This window comes from Mesoplodon bidens (assembly GCF_964165515.1).
Source record: "Mesoplodon bidens genome assembly, chromosome: 7".
Taxonomy (NCBI): Eukaryota; Metazoa; Chordata; class Mammalia; order Artiodactyla; family Ziphiidae; genus Mesoplodon; species Mesoplodon bidens.
The window spans coordinates 51,136,682-51,160,457 of NC_138164.1; the positions used below are offsets into that span (position 1 = coordinate 51,136,682).

Below are 23,776 nucleotides of genomic sequence, written 5' to 3' on the forward strand. Positions count from 1 at the left end.
ATACACAGTGAAGGGTGGATGTTGGGTGGGCAGTGGGTATGTGAGTTGGGGGCTCAGGAGAAGGGTCCCAAAAGGTCGTCAGTGTGCAGAGGACCCCAGGACGTGGCAACTTGGGTCCTCCACCCCGTGCCCCAGCTCCAGACAGCCAGCCAGTGTTACCTCCCTCAGGGCTCTGGCCTCTGCCCCGTGGCTCCTGCTGCCTGGCACACTCTGCCTGGACTTCTGCAGCGTGGACTCCTCCTCACCTCTAAAGATTTGCTCAAAGTCATCTCTTGTGTGCTGGGTCCCCAGGAGAGGCCACTCGGTCCTCTTCTCCCATGGCACCCTATGACGTGCCTGGTGACAGCACAGCTCGTGTGTCATACTATTTGCACCTTTGCCCCTGTGAGCTCTTGCGGGCAGTGGCTGTGAGTCGATTCCTCTCCATATGCCACCTCCTCGCATGAGGCCTGGGCATGGCGAACACTGGCTAAATGAATGGAGTTCTCCTCTCTGCAGAGAGACGCAGAAGAATTTATACACAAGCAACTGACTCACGCTGCAGCTGCTGTCTGCAGCCGAGACAGGGCAAGAAAGGAAGGCGCTGTTACAGAGGCACCAGCAAAGCTCAGTGGGCTGTACGCTTCCTTTGAGGAGTTTCTCAACCACATAAAGGAGCTTCAAGAAATCCGAGAGTCGAGAATCTCGGGGTGCTGGAGGTGTGATGAGCACTGCACCTAGGAAAGGTGTTTTGGGTTTCTGCTGCAGAAACCCTGGCAAATCCCCAACCAAAGCACTCAGGAGTCGGAGACAGAGGGAAGGAAACTGACCTTGTTCCCATGGACTCCCGTCATCCAGACAGTGAGCCTGGAAGCGGGTCCTACTTGCCTTGCTTTACAGATGCAGACAAGTGTCAAAGAGGTTAGTGGATGTGCCCAAGGTCACAGACCTGGGAGATACAGGAGCCAGCCACACTCAGGTCTTCCTGAGACCAAGGCCTGCCTCCCTTCCAGCACACTCCACAGTCTTGCTGCATCCTAGGAGCTCCTACAGCAGTGAGCAGGATGGTTAGGGAGCACTTGAGCCCCAGATCACACTGAGGAAATGCAGCTCTGGAGAGGGGATGAGGTTTACCCACTGCTACTGGGGAGTCACCAGCAGGATGAAGCTGGAACGACGGTCTCTGACTCAAAGGCCAGGCCCTTGGAACACTGCGCCCACACCCTGTCATTTATTTCTTAAAGCCCTTGCCCTGATCCCAGGATCCCCAGCCAGCAGCTACCAGTTTGGAGCATCCCCAGAGGAGAACCTTCTTTCTATAGAGGAAAATGAGAGAGGACTCACATTTATAAAGTGTCTATTCTGCACTGAACATCTGAGAGGCACCTTTCAAATCTTCATTCACGTATTTCTCAAAATGCCTGTATGAGAGAATCATTATCACTATTTTGTAGAAAAGGATACTGAGGCTCAGAGACATAAGGTCAACAGTCAGAGGTTCACACTGCTAGTAGTAAAAGCGAGGGGGCCTGACTCCAGATCCCTGTTTTCACTAGACCAGACGACCCCTGCTTGGATCTAATGAAGCTGACGGCATCCTGGAAGGATAAGTGGTCTGGGCATCAAATTTACCTGCAGGCTAAGGTTACTGCTAAGAAGCTTTAGCCAATACAGGGTAACCTGTTAGCAAGAGCCAGACACAAGGTCAGAGAGGCAGAAAAGGGGTCTCTGGAGAAGACAAAATTCAAAATTTTACACAGTTAGTAGGCAGTAAGCTGACCATCTCCTGAGACCTGTCCTTTTTAAGGAGGAGATATAGTCAGCAGTTCTCAACCACGTGTGATCAGTTAAGGCCCCTGGTCAAGAATTCACAGATCCCTCCCAAAGGCTAAGGAAATATTCAAGAACATGACTGTAAATGTTAGCACTGCTAGGAGAAAGCTGTGGACAAAAATGAATGCAGGAAGTCTGGGAATGTCACTTCCCTTTCCTTTCTCCACCCCTAGTTCAGTAAAGGAAACGTCTATGGTGTCCTATAGGCAAAAAACTACCACTCAGCCTCACAGGGCTCTGACTCCACCATATCTGGGGTCAGAACACTTGGTCCAGTGCACTGACCCTGACCATCTGTGTGACACTAAGTCAGACCTTTGACCCTAAGTGTTTCCAGATATAAATGAGGAGAGAGCGGAGTGCCTGCTTCACAGGGAGGTCATATGGATGCTATGAGAAAATACATGTGGGAAGAACCTGTCAATGTAAAACGGCTTCATATGTAAGGAGCGGATGCTGGGAATCCTTGGGTACTTCACCACATCACCTGCTGTCTCCCCCTCCCCAAGGCCTGGCACTCCCATTTCAATGCTGACCCGACCTCCGTCCTGAGGGCTCAGCCCTTGGAAGGAAAGACAAGGCAGCCCTGGCACAACTGAAATCCTCACGTAAGTATTTAATAATTAAATGGTAACAACAGTTGGGGAACATTTTTGTCATCTTGCAGGATGATAACCATCACCAAAATCAAGGTATGAAAATCATTTAATTAAATCTATAGCTATATATTTCGAATGCTTTTCTAAGACAAATGTGTCTTTTGATGGCATATTTGTGAGTTTTTAAAGTTTACTTTTCTCCTGCATGGTTAAGCAAAAACTAGATTATTGGAGCCATAATTGGATATTCTTAAAAGGAGCATGAACTGGTACAGCCTTTTTGGAGGGCGATTAGGCAATATTGATTCAAATTTTAAATGGCAAACTACTTAGGCCAAAAGTCCCACTTTCAGGTGTCTATGAGCAGAAAAATTTCACGCAGAAGTTCACAGGTCGGTGTAACAATTTCCACAGCAGCAATGGTTGCAATGGCAAAAATCAGCAACAACCTGGGTGTCTACCAATACAGGGATGATTAAATAAGCTTAAAATGCACCCATACCATGGAGTACAACTGTTACACATAATAAGGTACATTTATCTGTACATATGGATTTGAAAAGAAAACCGTAATAATTGACAGTTAGCTTAAAAAAAAAAAAGGAAAACTGCAGAACTATAGGCATAGAGAGAGTCCATTTCTACAAAAGTAAAAACGTGTATGTTGGGCATGAGGGCAAAGGAGGTAGGGGTTAAGGGGATACAAGCAAATGAAAAAGTCCAGGACTGTACCCACCAAAAAGTACCAATCTCGGGGGAAGGTTGGGAGTGGGGAGGCAGGTGTCACAGAAGACTTTCTTCCTTTATGTTAATGCATTTCTTCAGGGCCGTCTAAATTTGTTACAAGTGTATACTCTTTCATGACGGCAAAAATTTTTTTAAAGCTCATAGGATAATGGTAATTTAAAAAATTGCTTTCAAGGACTCCCCTAAAGTAAACACTGTGGGGCTCAGCACCGCCCCCCTCCTGCATATGGCCCCCATTTCTGTGTGTGCTCACAGGCTGGAAGGGGGTATGGGCTTGCCTGAGAAAAGCCTACAAATGGGGATGGGCTCCAGTGTTAAGAATCCCAAACTCCTCTTTCAATAAAGATTCTGCCAATTACAACTATTTCAATGAGATGGCTAAAAACGACTAAGTATTTTCCATTGTTCAAATTTACATCATAAATTACTGAATTAAAGCAGGTCACTTGTGTTCAACCTCCCTTAAATAGAAGCAATCAAAATTTATATACTGCCTTATCCAACATTTTACATTGACTTAGAAGTCTTGGTGAAGACTCCTTCAAAAGTATTAATGAGGAAAATCCACAGGGAGGAGAGAAGGTGATTCTACTAAACCCAAAAGAGCCTAAATAAAACACTATAGCTACTTGGCTTATAAAAATGAAAACTTAGCAAGTGGAATAATCTTCTCTACGGTCAAAGTTGCCGGTAAAAATAATTCTAAACTGATGCACAGTGTCTAAGAAATGTTGGTTACATTTAGCACAGACTACAAACTCAGTTACCTACAGGCCATGTACAGGAGCAGGGGCTTGGGCAGGGCCGGGCAACTGGAGAAACAAGTCCCCATAAGAGGGACCGCCATGCTTCATCACCTCCATGAGGGTCCAGCGCTGCTAGACTTTCGGATTTTTGTAAAGATCTGGAAATCCAGATTTCTAGATAATATCTACCAACTTTTAAATGTTACCCACTAACTTAAAGGTTTTAAAACATTGTGAGCACTTAACAAAACAAATCTGCAGGCCAGATGCAGCCAATAAGTAGAGAACTTTCAACCTCTGTCTAAAAGTATCTACATGTTAAATTTTTGTTTGATTTCATTTTGGAAGGATGGGAGGAGACAATGAAATGGTACGGGATGGAGATAAACCCAAGAGAGGCAAGCAGTTGATGTTAAGAAAATATTTCTAACATACTTGAGAAGACAGTGGTATTTGTCTACATCAAATGCTGAATAAATTGCTTACATTTCTTCAGCTATATTAGGTACAAAACTCTGAGAGTGAGAATTTCTCGAGCAAATTCTCAGGAATTTGTCGTAAGCAAATGCCCACAATTTACTGTCAATGGACTTAGGAGAACTTACAATACCACTATGTATTAAACGTTTATCATAAAACATTTAAAATAATATGAGCAGCCACAGAACTGATCCTCTGTGTCAGGGGCTCTTCAGACATTGGGCACCTGGGATCACCAATGTGGGTCACATAGCCTCTGGGCAAGATTCCAATTGAGGCCTGTCTGACAAATCTCCCTCCAAAACAAAAACCAAAAACAGTAAAGAACTTAGACTCAACATCATAAAATTGTGCTCTGTCATTTTTTTCAAAGCCAAAACAATAAAAGAGTTATTTGTGCTAATAATAATCTCTGCACACAATTTGCAATTCCCAAAGTGCTTTTCCTACACACCCATCTCATTTACTGCTCACAGCCTTTAACTGTGCATTTTAGACTTTGTATGTTGTCCAAAGTCTTCTTACAATTATTGACAATGCTACTTTTCAAAAACAACAGTAAAATGATAACAAATATTTAGCATTTTCTACACACCGTGTACAGTGCTAAGCATGTTTTCATTTCACCCTCCCAAGAACCTCACAGAGGTGATTACTATGATCATCATCCTGTTACGCAGGTGAGAAGACTGAGGCTTAGAGAGCGTGGGTGATCTGTCTTAAGCCCCACCACCAGTAGGCGCAGAGCCGACAGTGGGAAGCAGGTCTCCTTCCAGGGCCTGAGACCAGTGTGCTGGGTGTCCCAGAGGCTGTAGGATGATCTCAGTTTGTTTCCAGCAAACGTAAGGAAGCCGGAAGCCGTGGCTAACGTCCTCCTGCTCCCCACCCCCACCCCTGCCCATGCCCACTTTCCCCACTTGGTCAGAAGCCATTTTTAATTTTTATTTTTCCCACTCAAAACCAGTGTGAATCTCTCAGAGCTCAGCCAGCCAGGCCCCGGAGGCCTGGTGAGGTGCCCCAGGGGGACCGGGCTTCCCTGCTGCCAGCTTGGGCAATGTAGCCTGGTGCCCTGCCAGCCTGCCAAGGTCTAGATGGGGCTTTCACATCACTGCTGTCTGAATGGGGTCTGGGAAGGGGGTCCTGACAGTCACAACAACCCTATGAAATGGTCGCAGAGGTATCAAAGTGGAGATGGGGAAAAGGGGAGGCGCCTTCAGCTAGAGAGGAGGAAAGATCTATTTAGCCAACAGCTCTGAAATATCTATTATTCAGAGCCCTACATTAGACCCCTGAGAGAAGGAGGCATGGTCTCTAATGTGCACGAGGATAAATTATGCAAGTAAAAACATCGAGCAAGAAACAGCCCCACCCCCCCCCGCCGATACATACTCACCAGCACAGGTACACCCCACACACTCGGAATCATGGTGCAGCTGCTCTTAGGGTAGTAACTTCGGTCCTCTTACCCCCCCTCTGTGGCCCCCTCAGCCCTGACTATACAAGACACTGCCCGGCCACAGAGGCCACACCAGGGATGGTCCCGAGCAACTGCAGAAGGACAAGGAGGACAGGAACACAGGTCAGGATGGCCCACTGTGGTCAGAGACCTCCCGAGCGTGTGCAGGCCCAGAGGAGCAGAGGACGGGTGAGGGCTCTGTCCTGGGGGAAGAAAGGGGTGGACTTCCTTATATAAGGATGAGGATGGGTTCACAAGGTGGAGGAAAAACAAAGGGACAGACCCAGTTAGGGACAGACGCTTCCTTAGCACCACTGGCTCTGACACAGAAACAGGAGGGGAGGGTGCAGGCTAAATTGTGGGGACCCCCCAGGGAGTTCATGTTTACAGCCCAGACTCTTGAGATGCAAGGGGCAAGGAGATCCGGTGGGTGAGCGGCTATCTAGGCAGGCAGGCTGTCGGTCACCTCTGCCCTGAGTGCCTGCCTAGAGGTCAGGCTCCTGCCGTCCTGGGGCTTACCAGGCTGCCCAGTGGGAGAACGAGCATTCATTCATCTATAACCACACAAACAAATATAAAATGGCCTCTGGGTGAGTGCTGAAATGAGTGGGAGGATGGGCTGCTGAAGGCCTGGCAGAGGGGCCTGCAGAGTAGAGAAGAATGGGTAGGAGCACAGACCCAGTCAGGCACCTGGGGACAAACACTGCTCGCATGCCCACAACTGATCTGGGCCTCAGTTTCCTTGAAAGGTATCTTTGGGGTAATAACGATAACCCTGACCTCAGCCAACACCTACTGAGGCCCTAATACTAAGTGGTTACCCACCAAGCACTTTGACAATGTCTGCCCCATTGTGAGCAATCAACAAGCAGTATAAAGTGATAACAGTAATGGTGATGATAAGACCTAGGTTTCTTATCAAGGAGGTCAGGGAAGGCCTCCCAAGAAGAAGCAAATCAGCTGATATCTGAAGGCTGAATGGGCATGAACCAGGCAAACCAGAAGGAAAATGCATTCCATGCTGAGGGAAGAGCTTCTGGAAAGTCCCTGAAAGGGAAAGCAGCAGCATCATCAGTATTTCCAGGCAAGGAAAGCAGCCCCAAGTGCCCGCTGGAGCACCCTGGTCAGTAGGACACGTCTGTGTTGAAAGTGGCTTCTGCTTCAAGGAAGCCTTCCCAGATTACTGTGAACCCCCAAAGAAAACGTGCATTCTCCGCACAATTTCCCAGTTCTGTGGCAGAACCAGGAAGTGAAGGAGAGGCAACAGCATCAAGCTGAAAGCCCCACATGAAAACATGAGCAGGTACTGGCTAGCACCTGGAGGCATCGCGGCAGCTCCCGTGGTGAACACAGACACAGACCTGGCATCCCTGGGCTCAGAGCCTCTTCCTATTTGCTACTCCTCAGTATTCACTGAGGACTTTACAAGGTTCCAAATGAAGATAAGGATGCCGTTGGGCACCTCCACAAAGGACCACCAGCTATCCTCATCCCCCAGCCAGAAAAGCACTCTCAGCTGGAATGTGAAAGGGAAAAGCTGTCAGTGGTTAGCAAGAATCATTATTTTGGCTAATTTAGGAAATTTGGGATTCATCCAGGAAGCTGGGTGGACTTCACTCCTCAGCATTCCTTAATGGACTATTTTTCACTTTGCATTGCTTTACTATCCCATCAACAACGGGAGTTAAAAATAAAACAGTCAGGGGCAAAGAATATAGAGAAGTTATATTCCCGAGGCCTCAGTAGGCTGAGAGATGCAATAGGCAACCACAAACCCAGGCCCACAACAACCTATCCTGCCATCAAAACTGAGAAGCGGGCTTCCCTGGTGGCACAGTGGTTGAGAGTCCGCCGGCCGATGCAGGGGACACGGGTTTGTACCCCGGTCCGGGAAGATCCCACATGCCGCGGAGCGGCTGGGCCCGTGAGCCATGGCCGCTGAGCCTGCGCGTCCGGAGCCTGTGCTCCGCAACAGGAGAGGCCACAACAGTGAGGGGGTCTGCATACCGCAAAAAAAAAACAAAAAAAAACTGAGAAGCAAGGAGGCCCCACCCAACTCAATAGCCAATGAACCTCTAGTTTCAAATACATTTGATCACGTTATAAATCTGTTGTTTGGCTGCACAAGCAGACTTTGCTATCCTCACTCTTTCAACAAACACTCTGAACCAGGTACATAGTGCTGGCACCGAGAACCCAGAGAGAGAGAGAGAGAGAGAGAGAGAGAGAGAGGGAGGGAGGGAGGGAGGGAGAGAGAGAGAGAGAGAGAAAGAGAGAGAGAGAGGGAGGGAGAGAGAGAGAGAGAGAGAGAGAGAGTGTGTGTGTGTGTGTGTGTCTGTTCCCCACCCTTAAGGAGCTCAGTTTACTGAGCATAACAGATAGTAAATCAACAGTTATGCCAATAAATGTTTTGGGAGAGAGAGTAATGCAGGGTGTTCTGGAAGCCAGGAGGAAGGTCATCTCCAGGTCACAGAGAAGTGCAGGGTGGGGAAGGAAGGTGTCCAGAAAAGCAGAAACCTGACCTGAGTTAGCGAAATGGGGAGCAGGGGGTGGGTCATTCCCCGGAAAGGGCCCAGTTCTGGCAAAGGCACCAAGAGGTGATGGCTGTTGAGAGGCCGGGCTGAGGTGAGAAATACGGGTTAGGGAAAAAGTGAAATAGGGAAGGTGGCCAAAGGCCAGTTACGAAAAGACTGCAGGCCCGCTGAGGGGGTTTAAGTTCTATTCTATAAGCAATGAGGAGGCCCTGGAGAATTTTAAGCAGGAGAAAGCCATGATAGATGTGTGAGTTAGAAACATCATGCTGCTAGGAAGTGGAGGTGGACTGAAGGAGGACAAAAGTGTGCCCAGGGAGACCAATGAAGAGGCCGTTGAAACAATCCAAATGAGGAGTCCTAAACAAAGGGGCGGGCAGGGAGTGACAAATTAGAAGATGGGCTCTTCCAGAAAAGGTAACCAATGGAAGACGACAGTTGAGGGAAACGACAGAGCCAAGGGTGACTCCTGCAGTCGACATGACTGGGGGGGTGTAGTCCCACCCCAGGCAGGCACCACAGGGAGACAGACACACTGGGTACCAGGCGAGGGCTGAGTTGGAGGTGCCCACAGGATAGGAGCTAGGAAGGAGGGCTGGGTAGAGGCTCTGGGCTGGATCTGCAGATCTGGGTGACTTCAGGAGAGAGGTGAACAGTGGATGAGCTCACCAGGGAAGAATACTGGGACTGACCAGAAAGGGATCCAGCAAAACCTTATTAAGCTGAAGACAGAGAATAAAGAACCAGCACAGCAAGCTGCGGAGTCGAGGTCTACGGAGTTGGAGGAGAACCAGGGGGTGGCAGGCCAGACAGGAGGGTGAGCAGAGGAGAGGGGCCGGGAGGGGAGCGCTCAGCCCTGCCAGAGGCAGGAGGCTGCTCTGGCCCCAGGAGGGAGCTCTCGCTGCAGGGGGCAGTTAGCTGGGTGTTAGCAACCACAGCCAAGCAAAAGAGTTAAAACAGAGTGGACAGCTTAGATGACATATCTGCAGTCACCCCAAAGTGCATTATTATGACTTTTTTCAGAGGATTATCCTGCCTGCCTGACCTCAGACTGCACATCTCACCTGTCTATTCTGTCTGTCTCTCCTGCTAGCTCATCTGTCTCATGAGGACAGAACCTGTCCTGTCACCTCCAAAACTGCAGTGCCGATGGCAGTGCCTGGCACATAGAGGTGAAGCTCCTTGTCCCAAGTTGCCTGGCTCACTAGAAACAACAAATATTCAATCAGCACATGCTAACACGCCTGATACCACCAGGCTGGATGCTGGGGGTACGGTGGGAAACAAGTCAACGCAGGACCCTGCCCTCGGACCTTGAAGTTGGAGGTGAGCAGAGAGAGATGCAAGTATTTAAACAAAAAGTAGATTATAACTGCCTTAGAGCTAGGACTGGAATCTGACTGTCATGCCTTCTAGTGAGATTTCCTTTCTGCCCAAGCCTGCTACCTTCTCCAACTAAATGAAAATTTCAGCAGGGGAAACAGTTAGTGTTTGAAGTTTGGCCTTAGTCTCCCCCAGGGATCCCATACTTCTTCCACACTTTTAATAGGCTCCTAAGAAGCAGAAATACCCATCATAGGCTCTGAATATTTCTTTCTTTTCTTTTTTTTTTTTTTTTTTGCGGTACGCGGGCCTCCCACTGCCGCGGCCTCTCCCGTTGCGGAGGACAGGCTCCGGACGCGCAGGCTCAGCGGCCACGGCTCACGGGCCCAGCCGCTCCGCGGCACGTGGGATCCTCCCGGACCGGGGCACGAACCCGTGTCCCCTGCATCGGCAGGCGGACTCTCAACCACTGCGCCACCAGGGAAGCCCTAGGCTCTGAATATTTAACCTTAAGAACTCATTCTGTCTCCAGTCCTTCTATGTAAGTTAGAGGAGAAATTCCAGACTCAGGTGGGAGAAAACAGAAAGTGGCATAAACTAAGGGGGTCAGATAGGTCTGGGTTCAAATCCCTTGTAACCTCAGGCAACCTCTTGTGATTTAATTTCCTTATTGCTGAAGTGGGAACACTAATTCCTCTTTCACAGGTGGTTGCAAAGATGAAATAAAATGATACCTACAGAGTACTCAGCACTATGCCTGGGATATAGTGAGACTTCACCAAACGGAGGCTCCAAACCAGTTCCACCTGTTGCTTTTATGACTCCATCTCTAACTGCTATATTTGCAAAAACCGAGCCAAAGACTACTCAGAATTCAAACCAAAGAACATACACTCGAAATGCTCGGAACATAAATTGCTATCTAGTTGAGTGACTTGAGGAATTATTGCAAATTCCCATACTTGGGCAGACTCTGCAGTAAGGAGTTTAATTTCCGTTTCTTGCTCTACGCTATTTTCTCCTCCAATTCAGGCAAATGCAACTATTTCCCCAACAGATCACATCTTGTCTCATGGCAAGGGTCCAAACATGGGCTGGATTCCGTTGGTGCAAGTTATGACAGAGCTCAGAACACCACACCTCAAAGAAAGCATAAGAACACAATCACAAGCCCAAGGTACACACAAACTCCCAAACACACTTGGCTCCAGAGAAGGACAAGAGAACCGGTCATGGCATGCTTTGCTTGCCTCAAAGCTAAAGAAAAGGTTATTTTGGCATGCAGATGCTGAAATCTGTGTCTCCGTTCTTTTACCATCCAAACTCTCCATAAGTGGTCACTTTTACTAATGTATCTGATTCTTTACCCATCATTTATGATGGACCCTGTGCAGCCTGGCTTCCTCCCTTTCCCCCTCCCCACATCTCATTCTCAAGGCCAGCTGTAGCCACCTTGTCACCAATTCGGCAGCCTTCCCTCAGGTCCCTTCTTTGTGGTCTCTGCTGCTCCATCCTCTTCCCTTCCTGGGACTCTCTCCTTCAGCCCTCTGCTCATCACGGGGAGAACTTATTAATCCTACGGCTTCTGTTCTACACCTCTAGACCTACCCTTCCCAGCCCAGGCTTCAGCCCTGCAGTTTTTTTCTTTTTTTAAAGATTTTTTTTGATGTGGACCATTTTTTAAAATAAATAAATAAATAAATAAATAAATAAATTTATTTTTGGCTGCGCTGGGTCTTTGTTGCTGCGCACGGGCTTTCTCTAGTTGTGGTGAGTGGGGGCTACTCATCACAGTGGCTTCGCTTGTTGCGGAGCACGGGCTCTAGGCGCGTGAGCTTCAGTAGTTGTAGCACACGGGCTCAGTAGCTGTGGCTTGCAGGCTCTAGAGCACAGGCTCATTAGTTGTGGCGCACAGGCTTAATTGCTCCGCGGCATGTGGGATCTTCCCGGACCAGGGATCGAACCCGTGTCCCCAGCATTGGCAGGAGGATTCTTAACTACGGTGCCACCAGGGAAGTCCCGATGTGGACAATTTTTAAAGTCTTTATTGAATTTGTTACAATATTGCTTCTGTTTTATGTTTTGGTTTTTTGGCCAAAGGCATGTGGGATCTTAGCTCCTTCAAGCAGGGATCGAACTGCACCCGCTGCATTGGAAGGTGAAGTCTTAACCACTGGACTGCCTGGGAAGTCCCCAGCCCTGCATTTCTAATTGCCTACTAGACATATCCTGTGGATGAATCAGTACCATCTCAAATTCAGTGTATCAAAAACTGGACGCATCAACTACCCTTCTCCATCCCCAATAGCCACATTTCTGTCAATGTTACCACTGTGAACTATCAAGTTTAAACTTTCATCTTCTTTGGCTCCTGTCTTTAAAGTCTAAGAAGACCATAAATCCTACCATTCTTCCTTTGCAATATCTCTCCTATTGGACTTTTTCTGCATTTTAAGCACTGTTAACCCCATGACCTCACACCTGGATTGCTGCTGCTGCCTTGGAACAGGACCCATGCTTCTTGTCCAGCTATCAGATGAATGCTCCTAACATGTTACTTCAGCCATTTCACTTCTTTGCCCGAAATAACTTCAATGGCTTCCCACTGCCTTCAGGACAAAGTCCAAGTGCCTTAGCCCAGCACAGCATTCAGGGTCTAGAAAAGGAGTGGGCAAACTATAGCCCACAGGCCAAATCCGGCCCACGACCTGTTTCTGTAAATAAAGCTTTTTTGGAACATAGCCACACCGTCATATACATATTAACTATGGCTGCTTTCCCACTATAATGGCAGAGTTGAGTAGCTATGACAGAAACCATATGGCCTAGGAAGCCAAAAATATTTACCATCTGATCCTTTACAGAAAAAGTTTGCTGACCCTGGTCTAGAATAGAATAATCAACCACCAGCAGATCCTGCAGAAGTTCTTACTCACCACTCCTTTGGATGAAGTTTTTGTTCCTGTGGGTCTTCTGCTGAGCCCACTTTCTTTACATCTTACACCCACCTTCTCAAGCCTGAAAAGCTTATTTCACTCCCCCCCGGACTTGTCCATCCTTCAAAATGCAGCCAAAGCTGCACCTCTCTGTGAGGCCAGCTGCGTCCATCCCCTGCACCCCTGGGTGTTTCTCCTCTGGCTTCTCTCTCTGCATCTACCGCAGAAACCTACAGTGGGATCCACTTCTCCTGTGGATCATTTCCGCCTATACTGTAGGCTTCTCTAGGGTCCAGGCCTGGTACCCTCCACAGAGCAGCACCAATGAGAACTACCTCGCCCTTCATTCCAAACACCAATCCCTGACAGCATAATTCGGTAAGAAGGCATCAAACAAACTTACCAATGAAGGCCTAGCATTCCACATTTGAAAAGTTAAGCTTGGATCCAAAAGCATGCACTCTAGCCAGCACCACCTAAAAGCCAATGAAATAAGAGTTTAACTTTAAAAGAGAATATTTACATGTTTTCTTTAAATTTACAACCCCAATAAGTTTTGATTTACTGTCCTCCCAGGATGCCCATCTCTGCTTCTCTGCCTAGAAAATACTGCTCATCCTTCAAATCCACTGGACCGCCTTTCCCTGGAAGCCATCCCAGTGTCCCAGACAGGCCAGGCACCCTCCTCTCGGCTCCCATGGAACCCTGGTGAGACATTTATGGTAACATGCGGTACAATGTAGCATAATTTCTTATTTGGGAATGAGGGTCCCTAGACTGTAGGCTTATCAAGAGAAGCGATCTGAGAAATTCACCCCTTCCCTTACCTCCAGTGCCTAGAATACTACGGGCATTTAGACAGTTCTCAATAAATATTTGTAAAATGGGTGGAAAAATAACCTACTCAATTCATGAACACATGCCCAGGCATCTAAAATTCTGCTAGGCCGCAATTTTCATCAGAGAAATGCATGCTTCAATCCCACTGCTTTTAATAGGCAACGGGTTTAACAGGAAGGATTAATGAGATTAAGCTTCTAAATGCACATCTCTGGAATGACACTCCCCTGGCTCCCAGAACCTAAGAAGGCAAGCCCAACTCCACAGCCAGGCTGCCAGGCCTGCACCAACTGGCTCAGCCTGAGTCTGCAGCCTCAGCTCCTGTGATCTCCCTCAGTGGACGCTTCAATCTAGACAGATAAGACTGGTGGCCAGACCCTTCTCTCAGCATTCCTTCCAGCTGGATGTCTTCCTCCCCTTCTCTCCACATTATCTCCTTCTACTGAAATGACTTCCATTTCAACATCATATTCCAGACCAAGGTCATGGTGGGGCTCAATAAGACTTTTTTTTCCTTTCTGGTTTTGTGTGTGTGTGCGTATGTGGTGGTCAAACACACATAACAAAATTTACAAGCTTAGCCATTTTTAAGTGTGCAGTTCCGTGGTATTACATACATTCACATTGTTGTGCAACTACTACCATTCATCTCCAGAACGTTTTTTTCATCTGCAAAACTGAAACTTTATACCCCTTAAACAACAACTCTACCTTCTCCCTTCCTCTCAGTCCATGGCACTCAAAAAGTTTTTGTGGAATGAATGAATGAATCATTGAACGAACGAAGACATCAATTAATCTGACCTCAACCCTCCCCACAAAAGCCAGAAGTGCTGTCTATTTCTGCTGGGCTCCCACGATACTATCTTCACATCTTTCTCAGACTTGTTTCAATCAATCTTAAATGACCCTTTTTTGCACACTTGTATTCTCCTTCAAGGCGGGAACTATGACTTATTTGAAAGGCTAAGCTTGGGTCCAAAAGCATGCATTTAGCTTCTCCTCCGTGTTATTAGATCCAATGGGCAAGTCTGAGTCCTCCTCTTACAGCTTTTGCTACCAGTGAATCATGCCCTCTTGTTTGACTACTCTCTTCACTCGGCTTCCAGGCTAGCACTCTGGGTTTTCCATCTACCTCACTGGCTGTTCTTTCCCTTTGCTGGTTCTTCCTCATCTCCCCACCTCTTAATGTAAGAGTGCCCCAGGGCTCGGTCCTAGTTCTCCTCTCTTCTCTGTATTCCTTCAATCACCCCCTGGGTGATCTCACCTAGTCTCGTATCACCTATAGGCTGAGGATGCCCAGATGTCTCTCCAAGTGCGGACCTCACCTCTGGACTCCTGGCTAATATATCCTACTGCCTGTTTCAGGTAAGATGTCAAGTGGACAGGAGGTCTGTGTGAGATGTGTTCCATGTCTCAAACTTGACCCGTCTCACACAGACCCCTGACCTTCCCCCAGACCTGCTCCTCCAGCATCTTATCCATCTCAGTTTAAGGCCATGGTCTTCCAGTTGCCCAGGCCAAAGATTTGGAGTCATTCTCGTCTTGTCTCGTCTCTTTCTCTCTTACTCTCTATCCAATCCTCTGGTTTTTACCTTCAAAATATATTCAGAATGTGACCATTTCTCACCTCCTCCACCATTACCAGCCTAGATTATTGCAATAGCCTCCTAATTGGTGTCCCTGCTTTCCCTGCTTCTATTTTTGGTGTCACTCCCACTTCCACCCATAGCCTATTCTCAATACAGGAGGGAATCTGTTACAGCATAAGTCAGATTATGTCATTTCTTTGCTTAAAATTCTTGCAAGCCTTCCCAGCAAGGACAATGCCGAAAGGATAAATGTTTCCAGAGCAGACCTGCAGGCCCCCGGGCAACGATGGGGGAGGCGGGGCCTTCAGGCCTGCATCTTCCTCCCAACCATCTATTTCTCAACTGGCAGTCCTGACACACCTCGTATTATCTGATTCCTTAAGGAAAGGAAACTTTTTAAAGGGAGAAAAGTAGAATCAATCAGCTTCCTTTTCCAGTTAGGACACCACAAGAAGCCAGTAACACCCACATTTCTTAAGAAGCAATAAGAAAGATATGTCGAGTCTGCCACCATTTAATGACTAGTTTCCAAAGAGAAAGCTAGCCTCTCAGGGAACAGTTGGTGCTGGTGGTGAGTCCTCCTGAAGCACCCCCTGCACCCTCCAGCTGTTCACCACGCCCTATTTGCCTAATTGTCTCCAGACTCTGTCCCCCTCCTCAACCCCCGCCCCCATGCTGTGGCTGGAGGGTGAAGTCCAAATGAAATAAGAATCCAAGGACTTGAATTAGCTCAGGTCTCATCTGTTCTCCCCAGAACTACAGCAGCAGCCTCTCTACCAGTCTCCCCAGCTCTACTCATTTACTTATTTCCAACTACAACTTTACACAGTGATAATTTTAAGAAAACCTAAATTTGATCAAGTCCCCTGCTTTAAAACTCTCCAAAGAGTTCCTACATTGCCATACTATAAATTCTTCAAAAGATATTATACAGTGAACCATAGTAAATATTCTTTTCTATCTTCCGTAGATGCTTTTCTTCTGCCTTCTTCCTTAAAAGTCCTTGCTTGCGAGTCCCCTGGTGGCCTAGTGGTTAGGATTCCGAGCTTTCACTGCCATGGCCCCGGTTCAATCCCTGGTCGGGGAACTGAGATCCTGCAAGCCGTGCAGTGTGGCCAAAAAAAGAGGGCCTGGCTTGATCTAATGGGGGTGGGTAAACCATCCAGCTCAGATTAGTCTACTCCCTGCAACAGTGCCAGGTCAAAAAGGACAAGCACACCACCCAAGCTGGGCCAACCATAGCCTTTCTCTAGGATTAATATATGGATGCAGAGAAAGGAGGTCTCCCTTCACTGGAATTGCTAAGTGGCAGCTGTCAGCAGGGGTGCCCCCCAGGGAGGGTGGCCTGTCTGCAGCAGGAAAGACTGATGTCAACACACAAAGAATGGAAGGCGCCAGATGGACCACCAGCAGCATCAACTCCCACTCCAGAGCCTCTTGCTTTTGTGAACTCCTACAGCACCCTTCCCAGTTATGGAACCAATAACTACCCACTTATGCCTCAGCTAGCTGGAGTCCCAACAGGCCCACCATGACGTTTCCTGTATCTGTGCCTTTCCCCACAATGTTTCCTCTGCCCAGAATGTGTGCAGCCAGGCTTACTCTGCGGAGCCGGCCCTGAAGGGAAGCACAGTTAGTCCAATCTTCCAGTCATGCTCTAAAAGGCCTAGAATATACCTACTCTGTTACACTTACACCACTCCCCTAGCTCCCCAGTCTCCTAGCTAGTTCCCCAAGCTAGAAACCTCAGACTCACCTGGTCCTCGGACTTCCTTGTGGCCCGCATGGACTCTCCCTTCTTCCTTTCTGCCCCACGTCTGCTGTCGCAGTCCAGAAACGCATCCTCACCTCCCTGGGCCCGGGCACCAGCCTCCGGGTCTCTCTGCCACTCCCCCTCCCCATCCCTCCACACTGCTGCAGAGTTGAACCTCCAACATCCTTCCTGCCACGTACAGAGTCAAACCCCTGGTGTGAAGGCCCTTCACACACTGGCTTCAACCCAATCCTCTAATTTCTCCCAACCACTTCCACTTCCAGGAGGATGCGGTAGACACACCTTTCCCTATTCCACCTGCTGTGCACAACAAAAACCCCTGCACGTGATATGTAAAACAAACAAGAGACGACTCTGAAAGGCAGAGTGAAGAAGGCAGACCAGTGAGGGACCTCAGGCCCGGAGGAAGGACACCATGGTGAGTGGCCTGCATTTTCTTTTTGCCTCACTTGGAACGGAAGAACCTGGAGATGCCAACAAGCACAGACAAAAAAAAAAGGCTCCAACAAAAGCTTGGTGCCTCGAGCAAGATAGACAACTTTTAGATAATAACTGCCCTATATCAGCCAAACACCACAGAAAACCTCATGGTCCCACCCACACCCATACAACGAAGTGCAAATGACATGTGCAAAAAACATCTACAGCTAACCATACACTTAATGGTGAAAGACTGAATGCTGCCCCCCAAGACTAGGAACAGGCAATGCTGCCCACTCTTACCACTCTTACTCAGCAAAGAGCCAGCACAAGAGGCAACAAAAGGAAATAAAACAGATTGGAAAGGAAGAAATCATCTATATTTGTAGATTATGTGATTGTCTAGATAGAAAATCCTGTGAAATATACACACACACAAAAAAAAGCCTACAACTAATTACTGAGTTTATCTAGAATGTAGGATACAAAATAAAAATAAAAAATCAATTGTTTTTCTGTATACTAGCAATGAACATGTGGACACTGGAATTAAAAATACAGTACCATTCACAATCACTAAAAAAAGAAAAAAAAGAAAAAGAAAATGAAAGAAACACTCAGGTGTAAATACAATTTCTTCCAGCAAATCACTGTATGATCTAGCCACATGGGTCTACTCTGCCAGGAGGGCAGGAACAGTATATTTGTTTCCCTCTCCAATGAAACCAAAATACCCAGCCAGTGCCCAGCACCTAGTAGGCATGCAATATTTGCTGCCACAGCTCATACCCTGCTCTGTTTAAGATAGACTTTCTTCCCCTTATGCTCCTAATGGGAGCACCATCTACTAAAAAATTCCATCTCTCATTTCTGCCTTGGCGGGTCATGATTGCCAAGTAAGAACCAGGAAAACTGCTTCCGCTTCCACTCCCAAACACACTTATATTCTTACATTACACACAGCATGGATTGGAAGTGGCCTCTGCAGGTATTTCTTGGTTACCCAGGGGGACACTGGGCCCCTTCCATCAGTCCAAGGGGCCCCAAGATTCAGTCCAAAGATCCCAGGCAATGATGTGAGGCCATTGCCAAAGTTGTTCCATCCAGGCTCTGTGCTGGGAGGAGCTACAGATGTCCTCCCTCTGTCTGAAAGCTCAGTTGTGGAAAAGAATTGTCCATCTGTGCTAAATAAAGTACTGTTGAGGAGAAGAGGCTATGTGAGATACATCAGGGCCCAGAAGGCATCCAGATATCTTTTTTCAAAAACTTTCCCCCTCTTTTTACTTCTGCGGGTAGAAAGTGAGTCTAATAGTCATTAAGCAAAAGCCAAAAATCTCAGAACTATCCTGATTCCTTTCTTTCTGTCGCACACCACCACCAATCCCGCAGCAAAACCTGTTGTTCCACTTTCAGAACAGGTCTCAAATCCAACCACTTCTCCGCATCCCCACCATCACCACCACTCAGGACCTGGCTGCTCTCACCACTCACTGGATAACGAACGGCAACAGACTCGACTTCTCTCCCTGAGTCCTCCCTCAACACAGTAGTCAGGGTGAGCCTTTCATGATGCAACTCAGATCCGTCACTCACAATGCAACCAAGTCCTGACAATGACCTTAATGGCCCGGCCCCCTTCACTTCCATGCCTTCACTTTCCACCATGTCCTCATCTTCTCCTCACTCCACTCCAGCCACCTCAGCCACCTCTACTTGCTGTTCCCATGCCTAATGCTCTATCCCAGTTAAACCCACGACTCACTGCTTCACTTCATTCACCACTATACTATGAGTTCATCAAAACCCTTTTTTTTTTTTACCTTGTGAGCACATGGCTGGACTACATTTCCCAGCCCTCCTTGCAGTTAGGAGTACACTGAATGTGACTGAGTTCTGGGTGGGAGGGATGCACGCTTCTTCCAGACGGGTCCATAAAAACCTCCCCACAAAGTCCTCTCTCTTTTTCCTCACCCTCCAGCTGAATGGAAGGGAATCTGAGGGCCTTGAAGAGGGCAGAGCCACAAGATAGAAGAAGTGTGGGTCCCTCAATAACCACCAGGAAGGATGCCTGCTTAACCAGGAGCAGCCACACTGGAACTTTTCTATATGAGAAATAAAAGTTTTCTTGGGTTGATATGCTGAGATTTGGGGGGCTGTTTGCTATTCAACCTAACAATTTGGTCTCCTTCTCAATGAGGCCTTCTTTGATTGCCCTATTTAAAATGCTCCCAATGCTTCTTAGCTGACTGCCTTGCTTTCTTTTTCTCCACAGTCCTTATTATCATATAGCGTACTGTATATTTTATTTATTATTTTTTTCTCTACCTCCCCAAATTTGAATGTAAGCTAAAGGCAGGAATTTTTGTTTTTTTTTGTTGTATCCCCTGGGTCTAGAACAGTACTTGGAATGTTGTAGACAATCATGTGTTGTTGAACGAATGAATAAATGAATGAATGAATGGACTACATGGGCTCCAAGGTCAGAAAGGCCTGGGTGGAGGCCCACTCTGCCATTTACTACCTGTGTGACCTGGGGCAAGTTACTCTCCCTCTGTAAGATCATTTCCTTCAACTATAAAATGGGGGTAACAGTACCTTCTTTATAGGGACTGGGAATAATTAAGATCATGAATATAAATCTTTCAGTATAGTGCCTGGAAACAGCTCAGGCTCCATACATGCTAATTACCAGCATTGTCAGCTCAAGGCCAGAGGACAAGACTGGGTGTCAGGTGCTCGCAAAGTCACTGGTAGGGACATCTATCAGAGAGGAAGAAACTGAATGGATTATTTACATGTGCAAACTCTTCTAGAAGAAATCGTGGCAAACACCTAGGTAGTGAAATTCAAGAGCTGCCTAAAAGTTCTCAGTAAATTGCCAAGGATCATTAAAACATGACAACTGGTGTCAGGGGTGATGAAAAGTCTGCAGAAAAGCACTGCTCTGGAGACAGCACCACCCCAATGATGAGAGATCACTTTGTGCCTTTTAAGAAACAATTTTCACAGCAAAGCTCCAGAAAAGAGAGGCCTCTTGCATCATGAGGACAAGGTAATAAGGCTATAAAAATGGAACTCAAGGGCTTCCCTGGTGGCGCAGTGGTTGAGAGTCCGCCTGCCGATGCAGGGGACACGGGTTCGTGCCCCGATCCCGGAAGATCCCACATGCCGCGGAGCGGCTGGGCCCGCGAGCCATGGCCGCGGAGCCTGTGTGTCCGGAGCCTGTGCTCCGCAACGGGAGAGGCCACAGCAGTGAGAGGCCCGCGTACCGCAAAAAAAAAAAAAAAAAAAAAAAAAAAAATGGAACTCAAATAAACGACACACAGAGCCTACATGGGCCCAATTTTCCAGGAAAAACAGTGATCGCTACAGCATTCAGATGAGGCAGTCACACTTGTGCCTGAGCATAGCAAATAGCTTTCAGAAATCATTAGGCTGCAGAAAAGCCACTGAGTTTGCCAAATTAGCGGTGCCAGCTCTCACCTGCCCTTCTCTGTCATGCTCTTGTCTTTCTACTGACAAGAGGACACAGACAATCATACCCAATGTCTGCACCTGCTTCACCATCTTCAAAATACACAGCATCCTGGAGTGAGCAGCACCGCACAGTCAGGAGAGCCCAGGCTGCAGCCCTTTATGTCTGCAGCGTGACCACCCCCTCTCCCAGGCCCTCTCAGCTTTCACTGGCTCAGACCTGCTCTCAGATCTCACCTCCTGGAACTCTCTGCAGTGCTGGACCTTGTTGACAAACCCCCTTTTTGAAACTCCTTCTTCCTGTGGCCCCTCACAACTCTCACCAAACTCCCCCACACCCACCACTGCGATCCCTCTCATCTCCGTCTCCGGCCCCTCTTCCACCTCTGCACCTCTATAAACATTGGTACCCCAAGCCTCTACGATAGGATGTCTACCCACCTTTCTGGTTCTAGTGCCTGTTCTTCCCCTATATTGGAGGCAGGACAGCTTAGTGGTTAGAAGCAGATATTCTGGAGCCAGACCAACTGGGTCTGATCTTAGCTGTACAGCACTATGGCCTTGGACAGATAATAAATTGTTTTTTGTTTTTTTTTTTTAATGTTGGGGACCACTGTTTTTTTATGTATATTTATTTTTGGCTGTGTTGGATCTTCGTTTCTGTGTGGGGGCTTTCTCCAGTTGCGGCAAGCGGGGGCCACTCTTCATCGCGGTGCGCAGGCTTCTCACCATCACGGCCTCTCTTGTTGCGGAGCACAGGCTCCAGACGCGCAGGCTCAGTAGTTGTGGCTCACGGGCCCAGTTGCTCCGTGGCATGTGGGATCCTCCCGGACCAGGGCTCGAACCCGTGTCCCCTGCATTGGCAGGCAGATTCTCAACCACTGCGCCACCAGGGAAGCCCAATAAATTGTTTTATGTCTATTTCTTCATCTGTAAAATGGAGACAATTATAAAAGACCTCACCTGGGTCACCGCAGGGATAAAATGAGCTAATATAGATAAAGGTCTTAGAACCATGCCTCGCACCTGATACACTCCATAGTGTGCTAGCTGTCACCACTATTACATGAGCGCATTGTTTCAGCCAAACCCCAAACATACACCATGTCCTTCCACCTCCACTTCCTCTACTCAGGCCTTTCACTTTTTTTTTTTTTTTTTTTTTTTTTTTTGCGGTACACGGGCCTCTCACTGTTGTGGCCTCTCCCGTTGCGGAGCACAGGCTCCCGACACGCAGGCTCAGCGGCCATGGCTCACGGGCCCAGCCGCTCCGCGGCATGTGGGATCTTCCCGGACCGGGGCACGAACCTGTGTCCCCTGCATCGGCAGGCGGACTCTCAACCACTGCGCCACCAGGGAAGCCCCAGGCCTTTCACTTTTGCTGGGAATGTCTATCTCAGCCAGTCCTTAAGGTGCTGACAAAAGCAACCACTCTTTAACACCTTTCTATATTCCCTCACCCCAGCTGTCCAATGAGATGGAATACCTCCCTCCTCTAACAGGGTGGGGCTGACTTCTCTCAGGGCCCTCTTCTTAATCTCGCTTGAATAATCATTAATTTTAGACGTGTCTTACCTTCCCACTCCCAGTTCATGAACTCCTCAGAAACAGTGGTGCATTGGGTTTTTTCTTCCCAAATTTTTATCCCCTGTAACCTTTTACAGTACACTGTAAAGACTCAGTCAACATTTGCTGGGTTAAGCTGAAATGCAAAGCCTAGAGCCTGGGTCTACATAACAATCTACAGAGACTAAAACAACAACAGATCAGCAGGACAGGGGAAGCCTCCCCCATCACCCCAAAGCCAACACAGATTTCAGGTTAAAAAGAATACAGGGGGAACTTCCCTATTGGCGCAGTGGTTAAGAATCCGCCTGCCAATGCAGGGGACACGGGTTCGAGCCCTGGTCCGGAAAGATCCCACATGCCGTAGAGCAACTAAGCCCGTGTGCCACAACTACTGAGCCTGTGCTCTAGAGCCCACGAGCCACAACTACTGAAGCCTGCATGCCTAGAGCCCGTGCTCCACAACGAGAAGCCACCACAATGAGAAGACTGCACACTGCAACGAAGAGTAGCCCCAGCTCGCCACAACTAGAGAAAGCCCACGCGCAGCAACAAAGACCCAATGCAGCCAAAAAAAAAAAAAAAAGAACACAGGGGACCAAGTCAGTCATATTTGTTTCTCAGTTTCATTCTAGCCATTTCCTAATGGCCAACAACAATTTCCTAAAAGCCAACCTTTTGGCAAGTTTGCAACCTGCTTCCACTTCTAAGAGTACTTCCCGACAGGCTCACTCTGTCTTAGGGAGACGTGTTTTCTTCCCTCAAAAATCCTATTTACTTTTTCTTGTTTTAGGTTACTTCTTAAAAACATCCTTAAGAAGAGATCATTGTTTATTTTATTTTGTTATTGTTTTAAATAAAGTGCCAAAGATATAGGGACACATAATTCCTCAATTTGAGCAGGTAGATTACTCCTTAAGAGAATGTACTGGGCTCACCTCCACACTTAAGAACAAACAAGCCATGTATTATTTGTAAATACACAGCCTTCCACTTACATCTAATTTCACATTACTGTTAGCCTGCTTCTTCATTCATGGAAAACATGACAAAGACCTTCCTAGCATTTAAAGTAAAATTTGAATATATCCTCATTCCTCTTGGGAAAAAAAATTCTGATTCTCCATCTAATCTTGGGCCATTGTCATTAGCTAGATAAATGCCAAACTAATGAAATGATTCTGTAATACACAAAGATGGCTTAATGCAGCATTAGCTGAAAGAGCAAAAATCAGAAGTAATCTAAATGCCCCATAACAAGCTCACGTCTTATTGAGGGCATTCCCTTGATAGTTATGCAGCCATCTTAAAGAAGCATGCTGAAAACAAGGGAGCCACATGGGAAAAGGCTGAGGATATCATCTTAAGAGGAAAGGGGATGCAACGTGTAAGGATATGTGTTTGTGCCACTAAGGTTGCCCCAGCTGGGCAGATTAGGTCGCAGGTTTGAAGTAAGAAGCAAGGAAAATTAGGGGAAAGC

At 47.5% G+C, this 23,776-nt stretch overlaps 1 protein-coding gene across 8 annotated transcripts in view; it reads right to left on the reverse strand.

The window, feature by feature from the left end:
- The window catches only part of BMAL1 (basic helix-loop-helix ARNT like 1), a gene marked incomplete at its 5' end in the record, with an annotated part of 106,449 nt that overhangs the window by 60,775 nt on the left and 21,898 nt on the right, over window positions 1-23,776 (reverse strand). For 6 of the 8 annotated variants that reach the window (XM_081240263.1, XM_081240262.1, XM_081240269.1 and 3 more), the window contains one exon: window positions 13,034-13,106. The exons of 1 other annotated variant lie outside the window; for it this stretch is intronic. Of the gene's footprint in view, window positions 1-13,033; window positions 13,107-16,818; window positions 16,919-23,776 lie in introns of those variants that run through there. One more of the 8 variants, XM_081240264.1, reaches the window with a different exon arrangement.